Below are 7,179 nucleotides of genomic sequence, written 5' to 3' on the forward strand. Positions count from 1 at the left end.
AGTAACCCCCAACAGTTCCCTGATTATCCATCTGGATGTAACACCTGGCAGTTCCCTGATCTGAAGAAGGAATATACGCCTGGAGCCGTAAATAAACGGGGCTGCAGTCTTTACCTGGCCTGCAGACCTCCCAGACTCCATGTGTTTGTCTCTCTTCTATTTTTTGAGTCCCTGTCCCCTATTTCAGGAACCCCAATTTGCTGCCGGTAGGCCCCGGCAAGTGGCGCCCGAACAGGGACCCTGAAAATCTGGGACAAAGGTGGAGGACCCCGCTGTGGTGAGTGATGCGTCGTAGGACTATTAAGACAGTGAGAGAGTGGGAGAATGTCTAGTCGGGAGTAAAAAATTATGAGTGAAGATGTCCACAGGCTAGATGTGCCGGTCCTAAGGAACTTACTTGAAGCGGAACGCGGGTGGAACAAGGGCAGCTTGAGAGCTTCCTTCCTACAGTTTGTCGAGGAGGCGTGCCCGCGGTTTCCAGAGGAGGGAACCCTAAATTTAGAAACCTGGCTGAGGATAGGAAAGGAATTCAAGGTTATTATAGTGTATATGGCCCTGAAAAGACCCCAGCAGAGGCTATTTCTTTATGGAATTTAGTAAATGAATGTTTAGGTCTTCGACATGAGAATGCCGAACTTAATCTTGAATTAAAGAACCCTTCCGAGAAACCTGAGGCTGAGGCTTATGCCCCAGCCCGGGAGAGTTTAAATGAGATTTGGAGAAGGGAACAGCCAGTAGATATTGAGTATAAGAATTCAGGTTTGGATAACGGGAAGGAAAGATAGGATGAGGACCGGCTGGCTTCGGTGGAGGAGAAGTTAAGAGAAGTCCTCCATCTACTATCTAAGACGGGAATAGAGCAGAGATCCCTCCTCCCCAGAAGGAATTCAGGTTTGGATAACAGGAAGGAAAGATATGATGAGGACCGGCTGGCTACGGTGGAGGAGCAGTTAAGAGAAATCCTCCGTCTACTATCTAAGACAGGGATAGAGCAGAGATTCCCCCCCCCAGAAGTAGGAAATCGATATGACCCCCCGGCCACTATCTTGGCAGAATCTAATCCTTACCCCCTATTCCCAGTGCCTTCGGCTGCAGCCTTGCAGCCCCAATCCCCTTCTCAACCCTTATGTGTGTCTAAAGGTCCTAGCAACAAGTGCCTCCTAACAGGCACTACAACGAGGCAAAGTACATCGCAACTAAACCTGGCTCAGGCTGCTAAGAGGCATGTAATAGCGATCGCACCGGGACAGAGAATAGCACAGCTAGTGCTTGTGTCTTTACTTCCCGTGGGGACTGCTAATTCCTCTGCCCCAGGTGGACAGAGAGGATTTGGATCCTCTGATATGTATTGGGTACAAAGCATAAATAAAACAAGAGAGGCCTGAGATGACTCTATTTATACAAGAAAAGCCCTTTAAAGGAATATTACACACAGGAGCAGATGTGTCTGTGATATCTAAAGAGCATTGGCCAGCCCAATGGCCCCTAACAACCTCTATGACTTCCCTATGAGGGATTGGGAGTGCAGCTGACCCACAGCAGAGCAGTGCGATCCTTGCTTGGAGAGACGAGGAAGGGCACTCTGGTCATTTTCAGCCATTTGTCCTGGATCATTTGCCAATTAATTTATGGAAAAATGGCAGTGTATATGTTTAGTCCTAGTGCTGCAGTTACTAAGCAGCTGCTTGATCAAGGCCTCTTCCCCTCTGGGGCACTGTGCTGAGCAGCTCAGGGCGGGCCAGGGACACTCCAACCCCAGTCTCACCCACCGAGACAAGGATTAGGGTAAAAAATCATTGCAGCTCAGCAGCTGGCACAGAAACAGCTGGATTTGGGGCGTGTAACCCCTTCTAACTCTCCATGGAATTCTCCAATTTTTGTTAGAAAGAAAAAAAATCCGGTAAATAGAGGCTGTTACAAGATCTAAAAAAGTAAATGCAACTTTGGAACTGAGGGGGACAATACAGCCCGGCTTGCCTTCACCCATGGCAATGCCAAAGGATACTTATAAAATTATTATAGATTTGAAAGTTTGCTTCTATACTATACCCCTGGTGCCTCAAGACTGTAAGCGTTTTGCCTTCAGCATCCCCTCTGTTAATTTTAAAGAACCCATTATATGGTATCCTTGGCTTGTGCTTCCACAGGGCATGGCAAATAGCCCAGCTTTATGTCAAAGTTTTGGAGCTAGATCCATTATTCCACCCGCGAAAAATTTTCTTTTGTTTATATTGTTCATTATATGGATGATGTTTTGTTGGCTTGTTCTGACCCTACTGTCGTACGACAAGCCTTTCGACAACTACAGCAAAATCTGAGCCTCTTTGGCCTCATCATAGCAGCTGAAAAGGTTGAGGAACACACCCCATTTACATATTTGGCCATTCAGTACTTTAAAAGGTAAATATACTTAATCATGCTTTGTTGGTTTTAAATTTTTAAAATTTGGACTTAAATAATTTATCCGCTGCTCTGCGATTCTGGGACAAAAGAGAGCAGCGTGCTTTTGCCTTAGTAAAGTGGAAGGATCCTCTAACTGGTGCTTGGCAAGGACCCGATCCCGTTCTAACATGGGGTCGAGGGCATATATGTGTTTTTCACAAGGAGAAAATGATGCACGCTGGCTGCCTGAACACTTTGTTCGGATTGTGGAGACTGACAGTGGCCATCCAAGCAGCGACTCACTGGGCCTACAGCCCCAACCCTCCAGTGGTGCATCCTGCGACGTGGGAAGGACCTGAGTTATTTGTGCATGTTGATGGGACTGCTCCTGATCCATTTGTTCAACACATTCATAGGATCCCCCGGTGTGTCAATCACCAATATTCCTGGAATTTCCTCACAGCTACTAGGCTGGTTAGGAGCCAGTTCTACCCAGGTCCTCCTACCAAAAGAACTTTATGAGCTGTTTCTCCTCTTGCTATTATGCTATTATGTCGGTTTCTTGTTGCTAACAGGGCATGCCTGAGAGTCCCACCAGCAAGACGTGTCTGAATCAAAAAATAGTTGTTTAGTGAATACATTCATCTAGATTCATGTTCTTGTGTTAAGTGTATCTGTTGGAGTCCAATTTTCTTGTTATATGTCAATGTCTGATTTTGTTTCAGAGCCTTTTGTAGGTGTAGTTAGGATGGCCTCCGTCTGTCAGCTACCAGGGAATGGAAATCTTTCCGTCACTCTGGTAGTTTAAGGCCAGGCATGCCATCAGAAGTTTGGAAGTTACTTAAACTTCTCTGCTTCTCTGTCTTGTTCATGTTACCTATTTTTCCTTGTCCAGTTTTGTCTTAAAATTAGTACCAGTTCTAAATATGGACCCTTCTGGATTTTCTGTGTGTACTCAAGCACACATCCTTGTTATTTATTTGAACCTTTCTGGGCCTAGTATGGGCGCTCACGCGTGTCTGCAGTTGTAACAAGCCCTGGAAAAATATATTCCAGCTAAGTTGCCTTGCAAAATGTTTTCTTTTGAACCTGGTTCTCACCTGCAAGAGTAAAATTTCCAAAGCTCTCTTGACACAAACTTCCGGAAAACGAACGGCCTATATTAATTTTGCCCGCTTTAAGATCTTTGAGTGTGAGTGTGTCTGAATGAGTGAGTGAACATGTTCAGGGTTCAATTGTCAGCATGCTGTATAAAACAATGGATTAAGTTATACTTGAATCACAAAGGCAATTGGGAAATCTAAGCTTAAAACTTCAAGAAAAAGTATTAGGTTTGAATGTTTTACAATGTCTCAAAGGATTATTCCATTGTGTTAAAGAGAAACCGGTAAAAAGTATTTTTCTAAAGATCCTGAAATCGGCATTTTAAAACTCTGGTATGCATACAGCTGTTTACATTGCAAACATTGAATCCTGTTTAGCACAGAGGTATTAGGGAATTAGGGATGTCTTACCTTTAAAGTTTGGAGACGTGTATTAGAGATTTAAATGTAAATTTGTTGGCTAATGTCAGAAACTTTGCCTCTCTGTCTTTTCTTGCAGACTGACACTGGAAATCTGATGATAAAATGTGGATAGTATAAATGTTTAAAGGTTTATCTCCTTATGATTTGGTTTCATACTACTTCGCAATTGGGTGGGGAAAAAAAGGAAGGAAGGAAACTAAGTCCAGACTTACAGTTTTGGTGCACAGATGTTGGTAATTCTTGCATTAGGGAAAAACTGTTATTTGAGTTTAAACTGTTGATGGAGTTCTAGGCAGTAATAATCTAAAAACAAAACAAAACGCCTCTTCGAAAGGCAAAGGGGAGCCCTAGGGGCCTGGAGACAAAAGGAGTTCTTTGTGCCCTTAAAGGTTTTTCAACTGCAAAAAGGCTAAGGTGTTAATTGTTGAAGCCAGTATCAGTTGAAGTTTCTAAGAACACTGGAAATGGGTTTCTAAACAATATTTGAAAGTAAAGTTTGTCTTAAATGTTTGTTTAAAGAAAGAGAAAAAAGGAAAATTAGGACTAGCAAAATGATTGCTTAATTGCTATTAATTGCTTAATTGCTTAATTGCTCTTATAAGATACTTTATAGCAGTTTCCAGCTGGGCCATGGAGAAGGACGGCAATCCTTATTCAGATGTAACTTTGCCTCTTACCAGGTTCCAGGCAAAATCCTGCTTAGAGACTATTTCTGAGTTGACCACCTTGTTGCTTCTAATTGGAGGAAAGGGGCCTTTTATAGGACTCATTGATCTGAAAGCCACAGTTTAGAGCCAGCCCGGGCAAAGCAAAGTCCCTGTGAGATTGTGGTGTTTAATCGGGCAGCAGAGTGCTATTGAGGCAGAGTTGCTTTGGAGCTCGAAGCAGCAGAGTGAAAAGCTGGGGGACAGCACTCACGCACCAAGCTCGGGACTCACAGTGGCAGAGTGCAAGCCTTGAGCTGCAGAGCTGAGGAGCGGCACTCAGGCCCTGAGTTTGGAACTTAAAAGTGGCAGAGTGCTAGCCTTGAGCTGGAGAGCTGAGAGACAGTAGCCAGATCCTGAGTTCAAGTCCAGCAACCAACAAAGTGAAATGCAATGGGATGTTTATCCCGGTGTGAAGACACACTATTGGGAGGAAAGCAAGTAAGCCACTGCTTGGATGGCAGAGATGGTGTCAGATCCTAGAGTCACTTGTGCTTGGCCATTCAATATTAATCAGAGCCAGGAGGTCATAGAGTAGTTTGTAAGCGTGCCTTACTAATGCCCATGCCTTTCATAACTGGGCAGGAACTTGTCAGTCTTCTGTGATAGTGGGTACTTGAAAGTTCTAACTGAGCAAATTTTTTATTTGACGCCAGCCACAAATTCAGGAAAGTTTGTGGATCTGAGGCTTGTGTCTTTATTAATCTGTTTAGATCTGACAACTGAAGCATTGTTAAGGTTGCAGACAATTGTTAAGGTTCCCCAGAAAATAATAAAAAAAAACCTTTGCAAATGGGTGCTAAGTAGGCTACACTATTGTAGCCAAAGATGGCTTGTGCAATTGTTAAATGTTAAATATGATCTCTAGTTTGGAGCAAAGTATTGTTCCTGATATCTAATCCTTGCAACCCCTTGGTTAAACAGGTTAGGCTTTTTAAGGTCCCTGGTCAAGTACAGAGACAACGCCCGAGTCAGCTTGAAGAAGTCAGAGAAGCTGAATCTCCGCCCATCAATCCCCTTTAGATGAAGGGACCAGTCATTTTTGGAAAGTGAGACAGGATAAATTAGACATACTGGAAAGAGTAGAAATGGCACTTGTGTTTCTTTTAAAATAAAAACGGGGGATATGTTGGGAGCCAGAGTGGAATCAAACTGTACTTTGATTTGCATCAGATAATTGCTTTGTTGTCTTACTGTTTTTTGGCCTCATAGATCTGAGATTTACCATATGAATGTAACTCCCAACAGTTCCCTGATTAACCATCTGGATGTAACACCTGGCAGTTCCCTGGTTTGAAGAAGGACTATAAGCCTTGAGTTGTAAATAAACGGGGCTGCAGTCTCTACCTGGGCTGCAGACTTCCCGGACCCCATGTGTTTGTCTCTCTTCTATTTTTTCCAGTCCCTGTCCCCTATTTCAGGAACCCCAATTTGCTGCCGGTAGGCCCCGGAAATCCAGTATAATGGAGAGTTTATTTTGACGTTGAACTTCTCAGGGCATTGTTTTATCTCCCAAGAACGTTTTTGTATAAGCAGTGTATTTTATACTTCCACATGCAACTTCAGTATATCTGCTTTCATTTCCTCCTAGTCTTTGATCCAGTACAGTGTCCACACTGTACTTCCACCAACATTGCTCTATCTGCTAAGATTCGTTCTGTGTAAACGTGGTTTTTATTCTTCCACAAGCAACTTCAATGTATCTGCTGTTCCTCCTTGGAGTATTTCATCCAGTGTACTGGATACTGGTTTTGGTGTTGAATATCCTAGAGCATTGTTCCCTCTGATAAGAACATTTTCGTCTAAGCGGGTATGGTATTCTTCCACAAGCAACTTCAATGGATCTGCTTTTAATTCTTGGAGGATTTCATCCAGCGTACTGGTTACTGGATTTTTGCGTTGAAGTTCCCACGGCATTGTTTTATCTCCTAAGAACTGTTTTGTATAATCGGTGTATTTTATACTTCCTCATGCAACTTCAGTGTATCTGCTTTGTTTCATCCTAGTCTTTGATCCAGTACAATGGACACTGTGCTTCTACCGACTTTGCTGTATCTGTTAAGACTGGTTCTGTGGAAACGTGGTTTTTATTCTTCCACAAGCAAATTCAATGTATCTGCTTTTACTTCTTGGAGGATTTCCTACAGTGTAATGATACTGGATTTTGGTGTTGAACATCCTACAGCACTGCTCTGTCTGCTAACAACTTTTTGACTAAGCGGGCTATTTTATTCTTCCTCATGCAACTTCAGTGACTCTGCTTTTATTTCATCCTAGTCTTTGATCCAGTACAACAGAGACTTACCATATGAAAGTAACCCCCAACAGTTCCCTGATTATCCATCTGGATGTAACACCTGGCAGTTCCCTGATCTGAAGAAGGAATATACGCCTGGAGCCGTAAATAAACGGGGCTGCAGTCTTTACCTGGCCTGCAGACCTCCCAGACTCCATGTGTTTGTCTCTCTTCTATTTTTTGAGTCCCTGTCCCCTATTTCAGGAACCCCAATTTGCTGCCGGTAGGCCCCGGCAAGTGGCGCCCGAACAGGGACCCTGAAAATCTGGGA

Source organism: Megascapheus bottae, chromosome 7 (assembly GCF_031878675.1).
Source record: "Megascapheus bottae isolate mThoBot1 chromosome 7, mThoBot2.hap1, whole genome shotgun sequence".
Taxonomy (NCBI): Eukaryota; Metazoa; Chordata; class Mammalia; order Rodentia; family Geomyidae; genus Megascapheus; species Megascapheus bottae.